Here is a 25,349-nt window from a genome sequence, read left to right on the forward strand (position 1 = left end):
CATTTTTACCTTATTTTTATCTCTGATGGTAGTTGAAGTTGAGACTTGGGTGATGTTACTGTTGTAATTGTTGCCCAGTGTTAGAATGAATTTAATCTGCTCTCAATTAGTTGCAAAATGTGTCCTAATTTTTTTCCAATTGTGGCTGTCGTTTTATGTCAAGTAGCAAATATGTAACTAACAAACCAAAGTTGTTATCATTGAAACTAATTACACATGCTGGTTACATGTTCCAACATTAATTTTCAGAACTCGATTAGCTGTATGCATTCTTTACATTTGCTGCTCTTCATCTTGCTGTTTCTCATATTCCTTGGGCAATGCTGCATCCTTTTAAGATACCAATCAGTAGCCCTAATGGTGCTAATGTGCATTTGGCATAGCTTTAGTTGAAGCAACAAAAACACCACCACCCTCCTCACCCAGCCCTCTCCCAACTTGCTGGGTTTCGGTGCCTTGCAGGAGAGGAGTATTTCTTCCCAACAGTGGGTAGCAGCAAAAGGCCCAGTGTGTGATTGACTGCAGATTTTGAAATTGGTACCCAAATTGAATAAATGTTAGACGTGTACATATGACACCAGTTTTGTGAAGCAGAGGTTTGGACGGTTTTGAAGAGGGGTTGAATTTCCGCAGCTTTCATTACAAAGTTATCTTTTGATCATGAACTTTGCTGTCCAGTGTCTGAAAAATTAAACCCGGAAAACTCCATGAGTTAAGCCTAAAGAAATATGCGCCACCAGTGGAGAGCAATGCTAATGTTTAACTAGCTGGAATAGCTGTTTGCTTAGTGGAGAATGTTCGGTATCTGACAGAAGGGACAGCTCTCTTATTAGTAATCAAATAGGGTTGACCAGTTGTGGCCGTCACTCAGGCAATTGAGAACAAGTTCAACACTTTATAGAACTTGAACTACGAAAATCAATATAATTATATCTGTCTTTAGTGTTGTGGCTATGGAAATCATATAGCCTTAGATTATTGTCTTGTAACTGAATTTATTTTATTTTTTTTGATTGGCTAGAAGTGTTTGAGCTATTGGAGTCTTGTCTGAGTATAAGTTGCTTGAAAAGGCAGTGCATGTTGGCTTTGAATGAAGGATTGTGAAAGTGTTTCATCTTTTGAGTGATGCTTTAAATTTTAAAAGAGGACTTGTTTATAACGTGTGAGATTTCTAGCATGCCACAGGGATGAAGTAGCCATGTTGATTTGGCTAACATTTTGGATGCTGTGTTTTCCCTTCAAAATCACTTTGGATTTGTGCAACATTCAATCCTTTATTGACTATTGATACTGAATAACTTTTAATACTCAATTTTTATCATATGGTGGGAAATATTTTCCGCAGACATGCAGAAATATGTTCCTTAATTCTTGTCTGAGAGAATGTTTTCTTATATTTGGTTAATTAAAATATGTGCTAAGATTACTCATATTTCTATAACCTAAGAGAAGTGTGTGATTATTTGATATTCCAGAAGCATGAGAGGAGGGGAAAAAACGTAAAAACATTTGGTTAATGGGTTTACCATGTTTATTTGAATAAGGAGGATTGAAGCTCTGTTTATGCCTGGCATAAATGCTTTGGAGGTCTTAATTATTGATGAAAAATCTGCTCTGCTTCTAAATTCAAAGATCTGGCAATTTTATAGAAATTTTAATCACCGTCTATTTTAGGGATTTTAAGGTAAGGATAGTTTTATGAAATGACAAGTACAATGTACATTTTTAGCGTTCTTAAGAAAACTGTCACTTAGAATGGCAACATACTATTAGCATTGTGTTGTCTGCTGTAAATCCCTGTGAAATGATTGCAGTATTGGCACTGTCTTCAGCTTAAGGCATATTTCTATGTGAAAAAAATGAAGAATTTAGTGTTCACTAGGGCAAGTTAGATTAATCAGAGACAGAAGAATACCTATAGGAGGGCATTCTCTTTAGAGTGATACCGTCTTTTGCAACTGAGATGCGTTTCAGTTTCATAATGATAATCATTTCTGTGAGGTGTATGTTGCCTCTGAAAATTAGTTGCTTATGTTGAGTTTCTAGCCTGTGTTTTCTCTTGAGTATTGCAGAATAAAATGTCCCACCAGACTGGGGAGTCAGTTTCCAGGTCCCCATCAGCAGTGTCTCATTTGGTTAGTTGGCTTAAAAAAGAATTATATACAACGTGCTTTGCCGGCTCCTTGTGGCCTTTGGATACATTTAGCAGGTTCTGACCAGATAAGGCATATTTGTCCTGAGGATATAAACCAATAATTCCAACCTGAATTGAGATCAATGGGTCCACATTTGTTCCAGCCCACACCGAGCCTCTTCCGGCACGTTGAGACTGCTTTTCTGTGTTATGAGAACAGAGAAGTAAGCTCCTCGCTCTGGCAGGGTAATCACATTCTATAGACTCTGATGCCTTAAATCAATTAATTACACAATTTAGTTCAGTTATCTTTCAGAAGCATTAAATACTTATGAATGGCATGAAGACCCTTCAGAGAAAAAAAAAGGGGGGAAAGTGAGGCTGTTTCCCATTACAAAGCCCTTTTCATGCACTGCAAAGGTTTCACTTATGTTAACTGTTTTCTTTCTCATAAAACATTGCTAGAGAAACAATTTTTTAATAGCACCATGGTTATAACTATATGCAGTGTATTTAAAATAATAACTTACAGAGCAAGGGAGAAACATAACATTGTAAAGTAAAAAGCATGGTCAATAAAGAGATACTACAGGAAAAAAAAGTATCTATGGTAAATTGTGCGACCTGCAGAGAACCAAATGCAAGTAAAGGAAGAGTGCACACACACGAACACACATGCACACCTTCTATACATATGTATATACACGTGTGCACACGCACACACACGCATGATTTTTAATGGTATTGCTGAAAAGGATGGGAGTATCATTTTCCTCGTGGAATAATGTTTTCTGGGAAAACACAAAAGCAGATGGTCTTCATTAGGAACACCCATTGTCCACATATCCCAACTATGAACAGATAAATCTCTCCTGTTTCACCCGTGCATTCCAAGGGCTGCAAATGATTCCAGGATGTCGGTGTAGCTGCTAAGCCAGCACCACACTCTGGCTCCCATCACTTGCTCGTGCCATCCCGGTCTGTTTCCCAAGGAGCTCTGGAAATGCCCAGGAAGGTGCATACTCCTTTTCTCCCCCTCCTTGCTTGGGCTGGGTGGATGGAAGGTGCGAGGTCCAACTGTTGCAAAGTGGGGAGGCCGACTGTAGGGGCTGCGGCTGCCCAGGCAGGCCGGGCACACGCAGGGGCTCCATGCAGCGCTGGGAGCGGGCTCGGCGGGGCTGTTCCAGATGGCACCGTCTCCGGCGTCCCACTCGCTGGCATCTCTGCGGCAGGCGGTGCCCCCTCCCCAGTCAATCTGGCATTAGTCTATGGAGTTGGGAGACTTATCATTCCAAGTCTGTCCTACTTTCCTGTCTGGAAGCCAGACATCTGTTTATCCCATTTTCTTTCATACAGAGTTTGGAATTGCTTTAGTTTTGGTGAGGGTGGGGGGGGGGGAGGATGAAGTTTTGTCATATTTAACAGCTGTTATAAAATTTCAACCCTGTGGGCTCTGAAAATACTTTTCAGCTGACCTCAGATTTTTATGCGTAATTGACGTTGCGTCGTAGGGAAATATTATTTGCTTAACCTTCCATTGTCTGTGATTTCACATTGTCTTTAGTCAGATGACCTGACTACCCCCATTTCAGCTCTGCACCCCCCAACCCTGCACAGCCACACTTTGATTCATACATGCGCTTTAAGTTTACACCTCTAAAGTGACTGTGGAACCGTAGCCCAACGATTGGAGATTATTTTTTCAGTCTTTCTTTTTTCTTTCTTTCTTTTTCTTTCTTGCTTTTCTTTCTTTCTTTCTTTCTTTTTTTTTTTTTAGTCAACAGTGTTTCCTTTCACTTCCTGTCACAAAGGTCAAAGAGAGCCGACCTTTGCTGGCAGTCCTGCTCACTGAATTATTCATGGGATTGACTTTTTGTCAGCACACACAGTTGTGCTCTGGGACATTTTATTCATTTACCTCATTTAAAGCGCCTTTCTGCACCTGTTCAAGTATTAATATCATGTAATTTGGGCCTAATGCCGATTTTGCTGAACACTCATTATATTTTTTATTAGCTATATTTCCAAACGATTATGTATGATTATTACCAAGCCTTACAAACAGCACCGGGTTATTCCCTAGCCCTTTACATCTTCTTGTCAGGTTGTTTTCAGAAGCGGGGAGGATAAACATTTGACCAGTCCCAATGTTTTTATTCCTACTCCATCTCCAAGCAGAGAACTTAAAGCTTCCTCCCTCATGGCTTTGCACGAGCGTGATTAAATCCAACTCTGCTGAAGCTGTACAAATGCCAGCATTTATAAGGTCAACGCTTTTGTTAAAAATGCTATGTAAATGAGGATCTGCAAAAAGGGACATTAAATAAAATTAAATTCATTGTCTTCTTTAATGTCATTTACATTTTGGCTAAGCCCCGGCCTGTCAAGGAGGATTTTAAAAATAATATTAATTACACATCATTTAGGGATCCAAGGTTTTCTATTCAGTAGCATTTGGATAACCTGCAAAACGGAGACTGTTTATTAACTTCTTAAATGACAACTCGTCATTTCATCTGCATAATGCAATGAAAACAGTATAGTTTAGTGTTAATTTTTCCTTCTCAGTTTTCTTAAAGATGTGAATATAATTATCACTGGATAGGCCTTGGGGTCCTGGGGATCCTCTCTTGGCGGAGGCTGTGCATTGGAGGCGCTCTTTGGTTCAGGGTCTGTTTTAATACATTGGGCCTTCAGTGAAGGGAAAGTATTGGCTAGAAATTTGGCAATATTAAAACACTCTTTGGATGAATGGATGTGGCTACAAAGAATCTGATTCTGGCTGGCACCGGCCCCATTTGGCTTCGCCGGGCTCAGGTGTGAATGGCTGTTTTATTCCCTGGCAGCGCCAGTAGGGAGAGGCAAAAAGTTCACTGCATTCATTCATCCTTTCAATTTTCCCCCCCAAACTTCTGAAAATAAACAGAAAAGGAAGAGCTGCATTATGGAGGCACAATGGCATGCTTTCATTTAAAGAGGGAGGCACCAGGAACAGTGCCCACTTTGTAGGTTTGCTCTGCCCATAACCTTGAGATGCGGGTGTGCACCACGCCGGCTGCATGGTCAGCCTCCGCTGTGTGTCACAGTGCGCGTGGTCGCCTGCCACGGTGGGCCAGGGCCACCACCAGGCCCGGGCCTGCATCTCTGGCCTAGGCCGAGGAGGCCTGTGAGATTTATGGCTGCCTGACCTGGGTAAGGACTCGACCACCAGGCCAGTCAAGGGCTGGGTTTGAAAACAAGCCACACACCCACAATGACTTCCACATCACTCTCAACCAACTCGGATTCCCGTCTGCTTGTGCAAGGGTGAAAACCTCGTGATGTTGCCTGCCCGGGCCCCGCAGCAGCATGCAGCTGGGTATGAACGTGCAGGGGTGGAGGCAAGGGCTGGAAGCGGGGCTGTCAGAAGCTATACTCTGGGAGGCATGTTGACGCAAACCATCCTGCGCCGCTGCGGCAGCCTTATCAGGTGAGGAGCGAAGATATTGCAGTGCCTGTAATTGTGTTAGGATGGCATGGGTGAATTGGATTACTTTATGGAAAGCCGTCCAAACTCGAGGTTCTGTTACGCATGCTTACAGGAAGCAAATAATTACTCTGTGCACCAGAAGATAATTGGGGCTGGCCAGAGGCCTTCTCGTGATGCCGAAGAAGGCAGGAGAAGCTGCCCTCGTCAAAGCCTTTAGGAGACAGACAAGGAGGATGGTGATCTTTGCTAGGCGTAGGTGGCTCACTGTGATGCTGTAATCGTTGGTTACTTTTTAAGGATGGTGAATAATTTATCAGAATTCAAACTAACAGTGGCAAAGGGAGACACGTTGAAGAAGATAAAAATTCCAAGCTCTAATGATGGAAATTGTCGTTGCAGACAGGAAGTGATTGACAAGTGGGGGTACAGGAAGTGAAAACTCAAGGGGCTTAACCTGCAGTTGGCAAAGCTTCTGCAGCCTACACTTGGAGAAAATGAAAACCATTCCCTCCGTCAGCTTGCCAGAACACAAGCTCCTCTTGTTTGTTTATCTTAATAGCAAATCTCCCAAAAATGTTTGTGGTCCAAACTCTATATAATGAGACATTATGCTGACATTATTCATGCTTTACAATAAAAATATGGCTATCATTTAGAAAAATTAGTGCAGGAATTTTATGGGTTAAGGGTTTTTTTGTTGTTGTTCTTGCTGAATTTTATAAGCTTCTTAGTCTTTGGGGTAACCAGCGTTCATTAAATTGTAGAAGCTTGAGAAAACTGTTTTCAAAACGATGTATTCAGAAAAAGGTCAGACGTATCTGTCAAAAGAGTAAATGCTATAAATTTGCCAGCAGTTCGATAGAGAGCACTGCAGGGAGGGGTATTGGGAAACTCTTATTTTAGTTGTTTTTGAATCACTCATTTCCCCTTCCCTTTAAAAACAACACAAATGAAAATGATCCCTCTCCAATTCCTTCGCTGGAAGTCGCTCAGCTAGAAAATGCTCAGAATTCATGCAGGACTGTGGTGCCGAGTGGATGGGGCGCATCCTCTGCAAACAGTGGTGGGGGCAGCGGCCGCGCCTTCCCAGTAATTCACTAGGAAATGAGTTTAACATGTGCGGAAAGGAAGGGGCTCGCGGTTGTGTTGTTGTAGGACATGGAGCCCAGGCCCCGCGAACGGAAGGAGTCGGCTCCAGCGTGTCTCTGCTGGAAGACTGAGCTGCCTGCACATCTGGAGAGGAGGCCGTGCATTTGCCCAGACAGGCAGCTCCAGCCGCCGCCCCTGCCTCCGCCCCCCTCCCCTCCCTCCTCTGCCTCCCCTCCCTCTCTCCTCCCTCCACTCTCCACCCTCCTGCCTATATTTTCCTCTGTCCCTCTCAGCAGAAAGCAGTTGGGGGCAGGGTGCCATGTTAAAGCACACAAGGAAACAAAACTTTGGCAGTGTTTAAGGCCCTAAAAGCATTTGCCCTGGTAAGGTTGACTTGACAAAGGGAGAAAGACCAACCTTGACCATTGAGGCCTGCCAGCTGAGTCCAGGTTTCCACAATGGTTTCATAAGGAACTGCACCCCTCCCTCTTTCTGTAAGTTTTCATGGAATCAGAAAGCTTGCACAGAGATGGCCAATCTGGATGTTACGGAGCTGCTGAAAAACCGGTCTGGAGGCCTGTGCCTGGGCTGGAGCCATCCGAGGGTGACATAAGTGCAGTACAAGCCCGGGATTTGATTATGGGCATGGGCAGGCAGCGTTCGCCTTCCCCAGGTGTGCATGTGGGGATCCTGAGCAGGGTTACCCAACGCCGGGCAGCGATGGGGCCTGCATCAAAGGTCACGTTCCCCTAAGAGTCCCATCACTTGGAACAGGGTCATTTAGGCCCAATGGGGGAGTGTCCCTTTTATTTAATGTAACACCCAGGAAGGCCAGCTTAGTCTTCGTGGCATTGGAGCCTAGGACGATGCTCACTGGTTTGGGGAGGGGCTCCTCCCTGAGTGCCCCCTAAGTTTTCTTTTTCTTTCTTTCTTTCCTTTTTTTCTTGTTATTTTGAGATGGAGTTTTGCTCTTGTTGCCCCAAACTGGAGTACAATGGCACGATCTTGGCTCACCGCAACCTCCGCCTCCTGGGTTCAAGCGATTCTCCTGCCTCAGCCTACCGAGTAGCTGGAATTACAGGAATGCACCACCACGCCCAGCTAATTTTGTATTTTTTTTAGTTGAGATGGGGTTTCTCCATGTTGGTCAGGCTGGTCTTGAACTCCCGACCTCAGGTGATCCGCCCACCTTGACCTCCCAAAGTGCTGGGATTATAGGTGAGAGCCACTGCACAAGTGCCCCTTAAGTTTTCTAAGAACTTCAGCACCAGGAGAGATGGCTGGCAGGGGCCTAAATGCTCTTCTGACAGATTAATGCAGGTGTCCTTTTCAAGTTGTCATTGTTAAGAACCACACGTCCGGCTCTGCAGAATGACATCTCATGGTCAGGAGGAAGGACTGGGAGATGCAGACAGCCTGGGGGGCAGGGCATAAAGCAGGGACATTGAAGCCCCACCAGCAACAGGCACCCCTAACCTGGCCTTGTCTTCTTCTGCGTCTGATGCGGATTTAAAGGTGTTCTCATAACGCTTTAAAAACAGTGAATATAGTATTTTTTAGAGCAGTGTTAGGTTTACAGAAAAATGAGCAGAGAGTACCGAGTTCCCATATCCCTGAACCTCCCTCCACCCTGCTGCTTCCCCCAGTATTAACGTCTTGCTTTGGTGCAGTATCCTCATTACACCTGAGCCAATGCTGATACACAAATATGAACTAACGTCTGCAGTTTACATTGGGTTCACTCTTGGTGTGGTACATTTCATGGGTTTTGGCAAACGCATTGTGACATGTACCTGCCATTGCAGGGCCGTGCAGAATAGTTTCACATGTGCTCCACCTAGCCACCCCTCCCCCTTTTTTGAAACCCTGGCACCCCTGGATCCTTTTACTGTGTCTCTAGTTTTGCTATTTCAGAATGTGGTAGAGTTGGTAGCATACAGTATGTAGTTTTTCCAGGTTAGCTGCTTCTGCTTTTTTTTTTTTTTTTTTTTTTTTTGAGACGGAGTTTTTGCTCTTGTTGCCCAGGCTGGAGTGCAATGGTGCAATCGTGGCTCACTGCAACCTCCTCCTCCTGGGTTCAAGTGATTCTTCTGCCTCAGCTTCCCAAGTAGCTGGGATTACAGGCATGCGCCACCACACCTGGCTAATTTTTTATGTTTTTAGTAGTGACAGGGTTTTACCATGTTCGTCAGGCTGGTCTCGAACTCCTGACCTCAGGTGATCCACCCGCCTCAGCCTCCCAAAGTGCTGGGATTACAGATGTGAGCCACCATGCCTGGCCCAGACTGGCTGCTTTCACTGAACAGCAGGCATTTAAGTTTCCTCCATGTCTTCTTGTGACTTTTTAGCTCACCGATAATACTCTCTTTGAATGTAATTTTTTTTCCCTTCTTTAAGGTTTCTGGGCACTCTGCTTCCTTCCTTTCCATGTCTTGGTGTTTTAGGAGTGAAATCCTTCACTCCTGAGCTTGTCAAGGTAGCAGGTCACGTTTTGGTGTTTGGATGTTGTCAGTGGGGTTCGCCAAGCTTTCGGAAGTTTGCCCGTCCTGCCCTTCTTTTTCTTTTCTTTTTTTTTCCCCGAAGCATTTGGTTCCTTTGCAAAGAAAGAAATGAAAACATTTTAACTTTACATTCAGAATTTAAGTGGCATGGCTCAATTTCACTTATTATAAGGGGTTTATTTCCTCAACAATACTATTTGGGAATATTTAAGTAGCATAGGCCATAAAAGGAAAATGATTAAATTATTGGGAAGGCACATATACTGCACTGTGGCATAAAAACAGAATGAATTCAGCATTCAGTATAGTTGTTGGCTTTTTTGGTTTAATAAATTAAACTACAAATTTTCCTAATTGCCAAACAAAATGTTAGGCCAGCTTTAGCCATTGCTGACAGTAAAACACAACATAAAACCTGCTGAGAGTTATATGTGGTATTTAATACGAGACAGAGTAATGCAAGGGTTTTTATGGTTAAGTATGAATTCACACCCACAGCATTTGTTTCCCATTAGGAAAGGTTTGTAAATCAGATCAGTGTGCCGGGATGGGGTGGTCCCCCGGCGGCCCTCTTCCTTGATATTTGGTTATTGGAAATGCTGCCAAAGGGAGCTCCCTGTCCATTTCCATTTTCTCAATGAAGCGGCTCGTCCCCTGACACGAGGAAGATTGGGTCAGGAAACAAGTGGGGGATTGGATTGGACATGCTGCTGGTCCCCACCGTCCGAGGTCATCGGCCCGATCCAGCCACTGGGCAGCCGCCATCAGTTACCGAGACATGGGCTGCCAGGTCCCCGGCCAGCGAGGCCCTAGGGAAAGGTGGAAGGAGCTGGGAAAGTGCGTGCAGAGGGGGAAGGCCGGCGATCACTATCATTTATTAAATTTGACAAGCAGGTTCTAAATATAACAGTCCTTTCCCCAAAGATCATTACTTTGAACAAATAAATGAGTTATGCAAGTTAATAAATGGTGAGGTTCTCCATCCAGAGGTGCACCTTTGTGTGGCTCAAAAATAGATCCTGCCCTCTCCTGTTCCCCCCAACGTGGGGGCACGGATCTTCTCCCTCTTCTGTTGGTCACTGGAGCTCCTGACTGGGACGCTGGCCCCGTCTGCAGTGTGGCATGCCAACAACAATCCAAGAAAAAGCTCAGAAACAAAAATAAACTTGTTTTGGGTCAGAATATTATGACACATAGATGTGTCTTATAGTTTTAAAAATACTTCTTTCATACGTGATCGTGAATAAAGCAAGGCTTATGAGACATTTAACTTTAAGGAAAAATGTCATTTGGCTGCTCTGAGTCCTGCGGTCAGCAGCATATTTACCGGGTTCGGGACATTTGTCATGACAAGTAACTGCCGCTCATGTTTCCTCAGACCCCATTCTAATTATTTTCAGCAATTACAGCATCCAGAACCCCATTCCAGCCCCAAACACATTTGTTCCCATTTATTAGACTGCGAGCAGTAACTAATTTACATTGTTTCAGAGTTGTGTGTTATGGTAATTTATTGCGTGTGCTGGGGGTCAAACAGAGTTGACCAGTCGCCAGGGCAGATCCGTGCGAGGCCAGGACTGAGGGCCCAGCAGTGAGAAGCAGGGAATCCGCGGGCATGTGATTTTAAAACGGCTACGGTCTTTTTAATCATGTTTTGATTTATTCCCTGTGACGTTACTTGCTCTGTTCTTACTCCCTGTCTGTGTTTAACAAATCAGAGCCAGGAACAGGATTTTTTTTTTTTTTTGGAAGGAAATAGTAGCGATATCTTCTAACGAGTGGAAACTTTTACTAATGCCCTGAATAAAATATTTGTCAGCGGCCTCCACTAAACGTAAAAGCACTCCGCAGAGAAACAATGTCTTAACTGTTCCCTTCTCCTCGTAGCAGGTTTCGTTATCAAGTTGAGGAAAAAGGCTTGTTTAGGCGAAAATAATGATCATAAATAGAGCTGTATGGTGAGGCTCAAAGGAAGTGGTGACAGGGGCTGCTATCATACCTGCAATTCCGAGGAAATATGAGTGTTCTGATCCAGGGAAGCAGTAATTATCTTTTGGTGAAGAATGTACAATGGTGTCGGATGATGAATTGATCGCAGATTGGAAGCGTGGTTTAACTGTCATGTTACAGAGATAAGAGAGAGCTCCGGGATTGTGCACCGCTTCTGCTAGTTCACAGCCAGCCAGTTTATTAGCACAAATCCCAAATGTTTAGTAAACTCATTAGGTTCCATCTAATGCTAATTTATCATCATAGATGGAACCCTAGCAGTGGAGGCTGGAGGACTGTACGGAATCCGTGTGATTTACAGAGCCCTCTGATCAATCACCTTCTTTGCACTGGCCATTTTTCTTCAAATGCTTTAAACGGGCCTGAATGATCCATAGGATTAGACCATTGCAATCGGTTAGGGTTCTCCGGAGTTATCTTCGAGGGATGGTTATCTGAAAGGTTAGGAAATCCTATACAGACTGATGTGGGGAGAGCTTTGGTTTTGGAGTGCTTTGCCATTGCTCCCCCTCCCTCCCTCTGCTTCCTTTCTTGCTTCTGCCTCCAGATCCCCCCAGCCCTCCCCTCCCCTCCCCTCCCCTCCCCTCCCCTCCCCTCCCCTTCCCTTCCCTTCCCACCCATCTTCCCTTTTCCTTTTACAATCTGGTCACAGAGTCGAATTCAAAGAATTTCCTTGCAAAATCAGTTTACCAAGAAATGCATCATGGTACATAAATGTCAAGTACAGTTTATTCTAAACTTCAGACAGTGTTTTTCTTTTAAAAAATCAAGCTTTAAATGCCCAGTTCTCCTGACATTTTCGTACATATTCTATAGTGTTTTCGAAGAGGATAATAACCTTTGCTTGATCCTAGGCAACAGCTGCAAAGATAATGAAATTCTTATGATATTTCACCAGGTAAAATGTGAATTGCAGAAGAAAAGCTATTGAATTTTTATGGATCTTAATCGCATAAAATGAGATTCATGGGGCATACGTATAACTATACTCGGTGGACCAGCAGGCTCAGTTGCAGCAAGGATTCACCGTGTGGTGTGAGGGGCGCTCCAGCTTCCACTAAGAAAATGCTCCCCAAACGCTGCCTTCAGCCTACCCTAAGAGTGATAATGAAATATGACAGAAATTTCCTTCTGCTGGATCAGTGGCAAGAGAGGTCCTACACCACCTATATTAATTCCTCTGACTTATGTTCCAGGTCTTGATTTACCTTATGATTAAAAACTTCTGCAGGTTTGCTCCCCAATTGAAATCAGATCTCATCTGCAGCCCAGCGGTATTGATCCCTATTTAACATCAAGGCTCAGAATTGATTGGCATTGATTAACAATAAAAATGTTCCCTGCATGTCCAGCCACCAAGCCAATATTCTGAAAGCAGTGCACTATGGTGTTCCCCTCACTGACCAATCTGAAAAGAGAAATGACCCCACCCGCAAATAAACAATATATTTTAATGTTATTGTAACTGGATGCCGGACCGGCCGTGCACATTGATTTTATTCTTGTTGTATAAGATAAATCTCTTTAATAAAATTCTCGTTTTATTTAGGATTTTACAGGAATAACTTGATGACTAGAACGGTGATATTTTTCTTTTCCCACGGTGTAAAAAATGGATTAAAACATAAAGGCGATAATAACATAACACTAGAGATGAAATGTTAATCAACTCAGAAATCACGCATAGGGTGGGAAGGTCTGGGAAGATATTTTACCTGTGGACACACGCACTGCACCCTCAGAGCGACTGGTTTTACCGAGCATTTTACGGTTTCAGCTGGGTCTGCGCCGAAGGCCAGCGCCCTCCATAACGTTGTTGAACATATGGTTCCAGAGAGCTCAGCACAGAAAAAAACTGCTGAAACGGATCAAGCCCAAAAGCCTGAAAGAGATGGGATCTTTGTTTCGGTGTTGTTTTCATTGGCTAGCATGGATGCAGCCAGTGAAAAGAATTCCTAGCAATTCTTTTAATTCATAGCAGAGTTAAAAAAAAAAAAAAAAAAAAAAGTCTGACGGAAAATAAATGAGGAAAAGTCTCGCACACTCAAACTTTGGATGTGCATCCCGGGGACCTGTCTTGTTCCCAAGCCTGGCTGGCGACTCCTAGCAACCACTTGGGGCTCATCCCTAGCGTCCAAGTGTGCTGGAGGCCAGGTCCAGCTGAAAGAAATTATCCAATCTCTAACCTCCAGAAGTTTACAGTTATATAATGATGGAGAAACCCACAAATCCCAAGGGACATCAAATTTTAGCGATACTTTTAAAATGAAATTATCCAGCCAAGCCTATAAGACAACCTTCTTGTACTTAAGACAATAACTACAATCTGGAATTAATTTTTTTTGCAATAGGGCAAATCCAATTTGCTTCTTTAACTGTTGATTAAGGAATCAGTTCTACAAGGCTGTCTCCTGTAAGTATTTGCTGTTTATTTGTTTGTGGAGAGCCGCTGGAATCCCCTCCAACTGGGAAGGCCGGGTCAGGCCTGGCCCCAGTGAAGAGCCGCCTGGCAGCTCTCTGGCTCTGGCGGGCCTTGTTTATGTGGAGGAAGTTGTTGGCTTCTTGAGCAGCCGGTGGAGTGATCCAGTCATTCCCATCGTGCAGGCAAAGTGGTTTAGAATGGAGGACAGGAATCGGTTGTATCTGCGACCTTCCTCTTAGAATCCACAGAAAAATACCCATTAGAAAGCAGTACATAAGTACATGCCATAAATTAGAATGTATCTTGCTCCTAGGTCCGCTGAATTAATGTCAACGTGTGATCTGGCAACTGGCTTCAAAACAAACGCCTGTACCTGAGCGTTCTGCACAGAAAATTTCTGTCCCTCCCGCCCCAATTTAGATTTGTATGGGAGGAGAGTCTGCCCTGGTTTTTAAAAGTCAGTTGTAAGTATTTAATACAATTTTATATTGATTTCATTTAAAAATAAGATTTTACTGATGGTACATTCAAATGCAGTCACCACGCTGGCAAATAGGCAGGCATTATTTGGAAGAGATAAATGTGATCGTGGCATGCGTAAAGGACCAGAGAGGCCATCTGTGGAATGCACCCTGTGTGGACGTGGTAGTCCCCGATTTCCCCCAGTGCCCCGGGGCCCGAGTTGTCTGCTTTGCTGGTTGGGTTTGACCTCACCGTCCCAGAGCTTATGAAGGCTGTGCAGCTGTCCCTGTGGTGTGTGGGATGCTCTTGCAGGACCACTGGGGCTGGTGCTCTGGGGAGGTGAACACAGTGGTGACACTGATTTGCTTTGGTTTTATTTGGCATTTACCTAACTGTAGGCCTTTCCCCCAGCGTCAGTATTCAGTACCCTTAGTACCCTTTTTGTTTTTGTGATTTTGGGGGTTTATTTTTGTCAATGCGTCTTATATTACTGTCTTGAGAAGCAGGTCCACAGGGCTAAAGAAGGGTTCTGGACCACCCCAGAATGGTGCCTTCCTGTTAGAGAAATGTCCTAAAATCACTCAAAACCTGCAATGATCTATAGCTTTTAAAACTTAAGCACCATTTTTATCTTCCTAAAAGCTCTTGTAAATGAAAATCAGTTAGTGCTGAGAACCCATGGGGAGCCGTCCAGGCTGCGGGAGCCCTGGTGCCCTGAGTGGGTGAGGCGGGGCTCCCTGAGGATAGGAGGCGTTTCTCCTGGCTGCAGGGACGCAGGGGTCAACAGCTTGGGCCACAGCTTTTAAATGGGGGAGCTCCCTTCCCAAGGAACTGCCAGGTCCTTGTGTGTCTGTCCTGTGAGCTCACTTTGCTCCCCGCGTCATCCTTTGTGGGTCTGGATTGGGGTCTCACCCAGCACCTGGCCCTGGGATGACACTGCAAATGACTGCTCTCTGCTCTTGGCAGTTTTGGCCTCTGCAGAGCCCTTCTTTTGTAGCTCCATCCAGGCCCAGCACTCCACCACTCAGGAATCCTTCTGGAAGGCCAGCCTGGTCCTGTCCCCCAGCTCTGCCTCTTTGAGGGGTTCCTGCCTCCGCGGGGTTCCTGCCTCCGCCTTCCCCCTCTCTCTGGCCTCCAGGCCCTGGGGATGGAATGCTGCTCACTGCCCTGGCGTTCCCTCACCACCGCCTCTGCCTGCTCATCTCCACCACCGCCAGAGTGCCCAGTGCTTTGGGCCTGGAGGGCTCCCCCCTGCCCTTTTGGCCTGCCCAGAGTCTGTGGCTGAGTCTTCTCTCTCCCGGTGCCCAGTGCTCACCCAGCACCTCGCCTCTGGGCCTAGTCTTGGCACTGACCACCGGGTGGTGGGTTTCCTAGAAGCAAGGCCTCAGGAAGGGCTGCTGGGCTACCTTCTGCAGGCGTTCAGTGCCTGGCACACCTTTTGTGGTGACCGGGGCAGAACAGACATTTGTGTTGTCCCTGTCACGTGTCCACCTGCTTGAGGCCTCACGTTTCTGAGCAAGGGTGCGGAGCTCCAGCCCAGCTCGTCTGACACCCCTTGCTGCCCTGTAAGCTGATATCCTTGCTAAGTCTCGCTAAGCCCATCGTGGGTTTCTTTCGTCCCTTGAACTTGATGCCTGCCAACAGGCTGAATTTAGTGGTTATTTATCTCAATCTACTATGGAGGTAGGATGTGTTACTTTCCTAATTTAAAATAAACGCATTTTCCCACATGTTGTGACCGCGTTTCCAAGAGAGATTCAGGGAGCGGGCGGGCTCTCCCTCACGTGTTCCTGGGACCTGGGAAGCTCTAAGAGCAGGTCTTCCTCACTGCTGGGGTGGGTCCCGTCGCAGGCATGGGACTGCTTCACGGCCAGGCAGCCCGAGGCTGAGGGACCTGGGGCCCACCTGGTTTTACGCTCCAGTCCTGTTTCCTGTGGCCCAACGTGGGAGGATCGAGTGTGGGGTGTTTATGGCAGCCCTGCTGACAGGTTTCCGGGGTGGGCGGTGCCCTCCACATTCCCATGCCCAAGCTCCCCCGCGGCTCCCCTGGCATCATGGGCCACCTCTCAACTCCCAAGGCCACCTCTGCACTTCCTCTGCCAGCCCCCTACTTCCTAGGGGGTGTGAGGAGGAGGGCGGGGGCAGATGCCATCATTCCTCACCCGCCCACAGTAGAGATAACAGCAGCTCATGGTTTTAAGTGCTACTGAGCACGGGGCTCTTTACAAGGTATGCCTCTAACAGCCCTCTTATTATAATGACTGTCATTTCCTCAGATTTGGGGACATTCAGAAGCTTGTCTGAGGTCACTCAGCTGGGAAGGGGTGTAGCTGGGATTTGAAACCAGGCTGTCGGGTCCTTTATTCTTTCCCCTTCTGTGCCTGGGGCTGGACAGGTGCTGAAGACTCCATCCTGGACTAGCCCAGGAGGCCAAGGGGGCTCACGTTGAGAGGCCTAGGGGGCTCTGCCTCTAAGCGTTGAGGGCTGACCTGGATGAGCCCCTTGTCTCATGGCTTTCTTGAAATGCACGGGATTTTGTGCGGACAGGTCAGAGGGTAGGGCCTGCAAGGTGAGGAGGAGGGAAAGGCTGCTTCTGACCTACAGCTGTGGGCACGCGTAGAGCCCAGGGCGCCTATGCAGGGAAGCATGACGTATGTTTGTGCGTATGACGTGGCAGTGCAGGTGTGTGCCTGGGTGGGGGCTTGAGTCTGACCCGCAAGTGAGCTCAAGTCATTGTGCCCTGTTTGCCTGTTGTACCCCAGTGGACCCTCAGGGCTGTGTGCTCAGAAAAGAGGCTGATACGTCCCCATCAGAGAGGAAGCTGCCAGGAATCGTACCTCTAGAGGGGGACATGGGCCACAGGGACATGAGGGACCCTCTAACTAGCACTAGAGGCCCTCACAGGGCTTAGCATAACTCCTTGTAAGTTCTAAGGACATGGTATCTGGAAAGATCTTGCTCATAAGTGCAATCATAAGGTTGGTTCCATTTTCCTGGGCTATAAGTAACTTAGACGAAGTCGAGTATTAGCTTGTGTGTGACAGAAGTTTGCCATTGACTCTGGGATCTCTAGTTCCATCTGGGAATTCTAATTCCATTGATTGCTGAGAAGCGCGGGAAGTGTCCAGTCTGACGAAGTCTGCGTAGCAGAGGAGCAGAATTATGGCCCCAGGGTGGCATTAGGAGGAGACGCAAATGTTATGGCAGAGTGGGCAGCTGTCGTTTGGATTTCCCTTGAACTGTTTCCTCACCAAACTTGGCAAAACAAGGAAAACAGAACCAAAACAAAAACAAAAGCAAAAACCCCAAGTCTTTAAATGGGGTCTGCACAGTCAGAACATTGCCCAGAGGAACGGTCATGTGTTTCAGCCGATGGCGGTGGGAACTTTTAATGTGATTGTTGGTTGGTTTGATTTTTGATGGTCTGGAGTTTCTTACGTAGACTGGAATCATCATGTTGTTTTCAGATTTCACCCTGTCCTTAGTATTCATCAGAATACTTGCATCCTTGAGAAGTGGCAGGATGCTTTTGACCTGGGGGAGGGGAGGATGGAGGGCAGGAAGGAGGGCCAGGGCTACCAGCCGGCACTGGCACCACTGCCCTCAGAGTGTGCTCGAATACAGCTTGGCTGCTGCCGCTCTGCTCTGCAGGCAGATCTTAGAAGTTGAAGGCTGTGTGTTCCACTGGCACACAAGGGCACCTTCTGGGCGGGTGGGATTGTTCGCTTCTGAAATGTAATAAACTTGAGATTCAGATTATTTTGTGCAGTGGAGTGGCTTTGGTGCTTCCTCTGAAGAAGAAAGACATCAAGAGCCCTCATTGATTTGTTTGGGACAGGAGAGAGGTTCTAGGAGCTGTTTAAAGGATGGAGTTGGGATAATTGAGTGATCAGATGCCAACTGGTCACTTTGGCCTTGGCGGTCTGACTGGATCCAGAAGGCCTGCAGTGAATTCTTCCTGGTTCTGCCCCAAAGTTCTGTTCTCTTTCCCCAGGTTGATTTTATGGGCCATGAAGACCCCCACGTAACATCGTGCTTCCCTCTTGCCCCTATTGACTCAATGGCCTTGACTTACTTGGAGTACAGACCAGGCCGCAGGATGCAAGGCAGTGCCTGTCGGCTGCAGCCACGCCTTTCTCGTGGACCACAGCCGAGGAGGAGGAGCACTCTGCTTGTGCCTGCCTGTGCTGCCCATCCAAAATGCTACATTGTTTTCTTCTTTTCCCTCATGAACTTCTATTTTTTCACTTTTATTTATTTTATTTTCGAGACAGGGTCTCACTCTGCCAGCTAGGCTGGGTGCAGTGGCATAATCACAGCTCCCTGCAGCCTTGACCTCCTGGGCTCAAGAATGTTCCCACCTCAGCCTTCTGGTAGCAGGGACTACAGGTGTGCACCACCATGCCTGGCTAATTTTTGTCTTTTTTTTCTTATTTTTTGCCGTGTTGTCCAGGCTGGTCTTGAACTCCTGAGCTCAAGTGATCTGCCTCCCTTGGCCTCCCAAAGTGCTGGGTCTATCGATGAGAGCCACTGCACCTGGCCCCGCCTTGTACTTTAAAAAAACCCACTAATTTCCATTCGAGAACAGAGCAGTCTTTGTACCAGAGGGGCTCACTGATGAGGCCTCATGCCGGGGGCTAGCCTCGGACAAAAACTCAGCAGGAGCAGAAGAGGGTCTCCTGCCAGGTGTTGCTGAAGGACGCGGTGGTCTCTTTACAGTTTGTATGATTGTGGAGTATGATTGCAGGTGCTCCTGAAGGACGCGGTGGTCTCTCTACAGTTTGTATGATTGTGGAGTGTGATTGCCGGTGCTCCTGAAGGACGCGGTGGTCTCTCTACAGTTTGCATGATTGTGGAGTGTGATTGCCGGTGCTCCTGAAGGACGCGGTGGTCTCTCTACAGTTTGCATGATTGTGGAGTGTGATTGCAGGTGCTCCTGAAGGACGCGGTGGTCTCTCTACAGTTTGCATGATTGTGGAGTGTGATTGCAGGTGCTCCTGAAGGACGCGGTGGTCTCTCTACAGTTTGCATGATTGTGGAGTGTGATTGCAGGTGCTCCTGAAGGACGCGGTGGTCTCTCTACAGTTTGCATGATTGTGGAGTGTGATTGCAGGTGCTCCTGAAGGACGCGGTGGTCTCTCTACAGTTTGCATGATTGTGGAGTGTGATTGCAGGTGCTCCTGAAGGACGCGGTGGTCTCTCTACAGTTTGCATGATTGTGGAGTGTGATTGCAGGTGCTCCTGAAGGACGCGGTGGTCTCTCTACAGTTTGCATGATTGTGGAGTGTGATTGCAGGTGCTCCTGAAGGACGCGGTGGTCTCTCTACAGTTTGCATGATTGTGGAGTGTGATTGCAGGTGCTCCTGAAGGACGCGGTGGTCTCTCTACAGTTTGTATGATTGTGGAGTGTGATTGTGTATGTGATGTCAATGAACATGCCAGAAAATGGCTTGTACCATTTCGAAGTATTTTGACTAATGCATTTTGTGAAAGTGTACCCATGTGCCTACTTAAAAGAAAATACCATTATTTAGGAAAAGTGTGAGTTTTCATCATGCTTCACCTTTTAGAGGGGTGGAATATTACAAGATGCTGGGATGGAATGTTTCCCTGGGAATTCTTCAGCAGCTGTCAAGCACAGTGACATCTTGGGGAAAGTGTGGCTCGGGGAGGACTTGAACTTCCTTAGAGCCGCTCCCCTTGGCTGCTAGGGACAGCCTGGGACAGGTTGACCTGGGGGTGGGCCGTGGTGAGGAGGTGAGGTATCAGTGTAGGAACCTGCTGTGACCTGCAGTTCCCAGAGGTGCCTCTGGTGCTGTGTGGGCATGGGGTGGGGGTTGGACAGTTGTTCTCCTTCCCAGGGCCTCAGTTGTGGTCAGGCTGAGCTTGGAAGCCGCTGTGATCAGGTGTAGCTGCCTGAGTGGGAATGTGAGGACAGACAGGGGGGCTTGCAGACACCCACAGGTTGTGTGGGCTTAGGGCAGGGCTCGTGTGTCTTGAGGGCAGGAGCATGTGACAAAGCCTGCTGCTTTTTCTTGCGGTCACCACTGGCCTTTCCCACTTGAGGTCCCTGGGGCCTCTCTGTTCTCAAGGATCCTGTTCCCACTCAGGGTCCCCCAGGGGAGGGCTGTGTAGACTTGGGTGTCCTGCCTTCTGTCCTTTAACTGGGCAGTGCTGTCCAAACCATCCTGCCCTCTGCTCAAACTGGTGGTCTCTGTGTGCCCTGAAACCCCAGGCTCTTTCCCTTGTCCGCTGGGCCTCCTGAGGCCTGTGGTCCTCCCACCCGTCTGATCCCAGCTGTAGACTCAGGGATCTTGTTCCCGGCACGGGTGCTGTTCCGCTTTCAGACAGCCAGTCCGGCGTCTGGGGATTCTCTGGGCTCTTCCTCACTGCAGCCCTTGGGGCCCGAATGGAGCTGGCTGGCGCCTGGCACTCGGCATGTGTCACGTAGGATATGCACTATCACGGGCGGGGCGACTGAGGGTTGTTCTCACACATCTGACCCGTGGAGCCAGCTCATCAAGTAGGCAAAAACTTCTGCTGAATTAGGAACTCCCTTGGCCAAACCGTAGCTCCCCTGCCTTGATTTGTTCGCGTCTGAGGTTCCCTGCGGGGGACTTGCTTGTAGCAGCGCTTCCCTGGCCTTGGGGACTCCCACAGCCTTGGGTCCCCACACAGGCCTAGGGTCCCCCCAACCCCTGGGTCCCCACACAGGCCAAGGGTCCCCCCACTGCCCCTGGGTCCCCATACAACTGAGGGTCCCCCCACAGCCACTGGGTCCCCACACAGGCCAGGGGTCCCCCCACTGCCCCTGGGTCCCCACACAGGCCAAGGGTCCCCCCACAGCCTTGGGTCCCCATACAGGCCTAGGGTCCCCCCAACCCCTGGGTCCCCATACAGGCCTAGGGTCTCCCCAACCCCTGGGTACCCACACAGGCCAAGGGTCCCCCCACTGCCCCTGGGTCCCCACACAGGCCAAGGGTCCCCCCGCCGCCCCTGGGTCCCCACACAGGCCAAGGGTCCCCCCACAGCCACTGGGTCCCCATACAACTGAGGGTCCCCCCACAGCCACTGGTTCCCCACACAGGCCAGGGGTCCCCCTGCTACCCCTGGGTCCCCACACAGGCCATGGGTGCCCCCACAGCCCCGTGTCCGCACACAGGCCAAGGCCTCCCCTGCTGCTCCAGGTCCTCATGCAGGCCAAGGGTGCCCCCACAGCCCCTGGGTCCCAACACAGCCTGAGGTTTCCCCCACAGCCCCTGGGTCCCCACACAGGCCAAGGGTCCCCCCACCCCTGGGTACCCACACAGGCCTAGGGTCCCCCCAACCCCTGGGTCCCAACACAGGCCTAGGGTCCCCCCAACCCCTGGGTCCCCACACAGGCCAAGGGTCCCCCCACTGCCCCTGGGTCCCCACACAGGCCAAGGGTCCCCCCGCCGCCCCTGGGTCCCCACACAGGCCAAGGGTCCCCCCACAGCCACTGGGTCCCCATACACCTGAGGGTCCCCCCACAGCCACTGGTTCCCCACACAGGCCAGGGGTCCCCCTGCTACCCCTGGGTCCCCACACAGGCCAAGGGTGGCCCCACAGCCACTGGGTCCCCACACAGGCCAGGGGTCCCCCTGCTACCCCTGGGTCCCCACACAGGCCAAGGGTGGCCCCACAGCCACTGGGTCCCCACACAGGCCAGGGGTCCCCCTGCTACCCCTGGGTCCCCACGCAGGCCAAGGGTGCCCCCACAGCCCCGTGTCCGCACACAGGCCAAGGGCTCCCCTGCTGCTCCAGGTCCTCATGCAGGCCAAGGGTGCCCCCACAGCCCCTGGGTCCCAACACAGCCTGAGGTTTCCCCCACAGCCCCTGGGTCCCCACACAGGCCAAGGGTCCCCCCAACCCCTGGGTACCCACACAGGCCTAGGGTCCCACCAACCCCTGGGTCCCAACACAGGCCTAGGGTCCCCCCAACCCCTGGGTCCCCACACAGGCCAAGGGTCCCCCCACAGCCCCTGGGTCTCCACACAGGCCAAGGGTCCCCCACACAGCCCAAGGACCCCCCACACAGCCCCTGGTTCCCCACACAGGCCAAGGGTACCCCCACAGCCCCTGGGTCTCCACACGGGCCAAGGGTACCTCCGCAGCCCCTGGCTCCCCACACAGCTGAGGGTCCCCTGCATAGCCCTGGGTCCCCACATAGGCCAAGGGTCACCCCACAGCCCCTGGTTCCCCACACAGGCTGAGGGTCCCCCACACAGCCCCTGGCTCCACATAGGCCAAGGGTCCCCCGCACAGCCCCGGTTCCCCACACAGCTGAGGATGCCCCACACAGCCTCTGGTTCCCCACGCAGGCCAAGGGTCCCCTGACAGACCAGCCCTACTTCCTGTGGGCCTCTCCCATCCCTCAGCAAGCTGGGGCCCGGGCAGCCTGGCTCTTGTGCTCTCTTGTGCTCTCTTGTTGCAGCCTTTGACATCATCCCCGGAGAGAGATGCACAGGGCCTTCCTGCCCATGAGGGTGACTCTGAGCCAGGCGGGAGGGGGTGGTGGGCCGGGCAGGGGTTATGTCCTTGTCCCACCTGGTAGAAGCTGGGGGGCCTCGAACTAGTCCTCACCTTTGCTGGGCCTGACTTTGAGAGGACCAGGACCTGGCAGGTGAAGGGAGGGGACTTTATAAACTGTCAGGTGGGTGCGAGAGTCAGTCGCAATGTTTTCTGTCATTCCATAAATGGAATTCTATATAATTCTATAATTTAATAATTGCAGCAATTGTAATTGATGTGGCTGCTCTGCACAGTCCCCCAGAACCATCTGCACCTGCCGCCGTTGACGCGCAGCCCTGGGCACCAGCTGCAGTGTTGGGGGGGCAGCTTCAGGAAGTCCCCCGATGGATGATGGTGGAGGAGGGGCCCTGGTACTCCAGGGCTGCTTGGGCTCTGCCTTTCCCGGCCATTCGTTTGTCCACGGCTGACCGTGGCTGATTGTGGCCCCCTTGGTGTCCTGGCCTCTCCTGTCCCCAGCCCACATTCTGTGCCCTTGGCTCTGCCCAACGTCGTGGTGTGGCAGGGCCAGGCTCTGCTCCAGATGAGCTTAGTCTTTGTTCCTGTGTGGCGGTGACTGGGGATGTGGCCGGGGTTGGACTCTGGACTCCCCAGTGCTGATGTGGGAGGAATGGTGGCTGAGAGCTGTCTGTGCCCTGGACACCCAGGCTCTGGGCTCTGGATGAGCTGTCCTGATCAGGAGGCACCGCCTGCTGCCCGCCAGCCTTGTGGGGTGCATGTATCTAACCCCATGCCTTATATATGGGTGCTTGGTGCTCTGCAGCTGGCGCTGAGTTGGGAGGCCAGTTCTCAGGGTTGGGGCCACACAGGAATTGGCAGCTGCTCTGTCCTCAAGGAGGTCCCGTTGGTGGGAGTTTGCAGCACAGAAAGAAGGTCAGAATGATGGCACTGGGTCCTTCTGCTGGAGCCAGGCAGGACAGGATCCCACCTTCCCCACCGGAGAGCTGGGAAGGCAGGGCCGCCCTGGTCCCAGGCGAGCAGTCACCGGGCAGATCCAAGCCTGGTTCCCAACTCCACTCTGGGTGCTGGGGCAGCCATGGGCCACAGTGGCTGCTGTGACAGGTGGGAGTGGGACCTTCAAGAATCTGCCCTGTGAGAAGCAGCTCACGACGCAGGTACATTTGGCTGGAGTGGAGACAGGAAAATGCATCCACATCATGATCCACTAGAGGGTCCAGTTCTTAGAGCCCCACCAGCTACAGCTAGTGTGATGGATAAGTACATCCCATGCGATATTTGGGAGGTGCTTATCCTAAACATTACTTGTTGATCTAGTTAGATCACCACCAGGTACACAGTAGGCCCTTGTTCAAAGTGAGCTCACCATCCTCCTGATCCAGACCTCATCCTGACAACCCAGAATGCTTTGGGTTCTAGAGTGTGCCAGAGGGCTCTAGAAGGTTCTAAAAGTTTCCCGAGGACCCAGCTCTGCACAGAGAATGAATTGGGTCTCCTAAGAGCACTGACCTTTGCCTGTGACTGCAGGCCTGACTGTGGGTAGAGCAGCTCAGATCTGAATGTGGAAATCGTACCTCAGTCACCTGGCAGCTAATTTGGTGCCTGTGGAGTTGCTGGCCCTTGTTCAGTCTCCTCTTCCCAACTGGAGCAGAAGGAGCTTGTGAGGGAATGGGCTGGAAATTGGAGGGAAATGAGGGGGAGTGAACTTAGAAACTCCCAGCCCCACTGCTAAGCTTGCCACTTAATAGTATGCAAATGAGCTAATAGTCAAACAATTACCCAGAATGACTCATTTACATGGGCCTTGAGATGAGGAAGCAGGAGGAGGATCTGGGGGAGCCACCCAGGAAGGAGCACCTGCAGGTCACTGTGTGCGGTGAGGGGCCTTAGTTAGAGCCACTGGGATTTATTGGGCACCTACTATGTACAAGGGACAGATGATACCTGACCCCAAGTTGCTAGTGAAGATGGAGCCCAGGATCTTCTCAGTACCCACTGGACCTACAGTGAATGTGGACGGGGTGGGGGGCCTCGCTGTGAGCGTCCAGGGCAGAGTGACATCTCTGCCTGGAAGTGGGAAGGGTCTCTGGGGTCTTCAAGGGTGGAGGGAGGGGCATGTCTTCAGGCAGTAGATCAGGGAGTAAGAGGAGGCTGGAGAGGGGGGATATTAATACTAGGCCCTGAGGTGCCACGTTCAGTCAGGGTTAAGGTTGCATGGCAAAATACAAGATGCTCAGTTAAAAATGAATTTTGGAGAAACAGGGACATTGCTTCTCGGAAATTCACATTTAACTGAGTGCCCTGTATTTTCATTTGCTAAATCTGGTAAGCCTAGCCTGGACAGGGCGCAGGAACAGAGGGCTTGGTCTGTGTCCTAGGTGGTTCTCACTGGGACCGTGAAGCTACTGGAGGGGGAGTTGATAGAGAGTGGGGCTGAGCAGGGAGGAGGGGAGAGGCAGGTGCTGGCGCCCAGCGTGGCCAGGCTGAAGCCCAGTGTTTGGCACTGGGGGCGGTACTGGGAGGAGGTAGGTTGGGGGTGCCTGGCCTGCCCTGCGGGGCCTCACTCACTCTGGGTGGGCTCTGATGCTGCCGTAGAGCACAGAGGAGACCCACTGGGGTCTGGTTGATGAAAGGAATAGAGGACATTGAGTGAAGGTTGGTATAGGGCCTTAGGAAATATTCAGCCACGCTTGCGCCCCTCACATGGGCACCCGCCTGCAGAGGCTGCTGGACTGGGAGCAGGATTCCCTTCCA

General features: G+C 49.7%; 1 protein-coding gene across 9 annotated transcripts in view; it reads left to right on the plus strand.

Annotated features, from left to right (window-relative positions):
- The window catches only part of EBF3 (EBF transcription factor 3), a 131,549-nt gene that overhangs the window by 7,376 nt on the left and 98,824 nt on the right, over positions 1 to 25,349 (plus strand). The gene's annotated exons all lie outside the window — the stretch shown is intronic.

The sequence above is a fragment of the Trachypithecus francoisi genome, unplaced genomic scaffold, assembly GCF_009764315.1.
Source record: "Trachypithecus francoisi isolate TF-2019V2 unplaced genomic scaffold, Tfra_2.0 Contig01579, whole genome shotgun sequence".
In the NCBI taxonomy this organism is placed as follows: Eukaryota; Metazoa; Chordata; class Mammalia; order Primates; family Cercopithecidae; genus Trachypithecus; species Trachypithecus francoisi.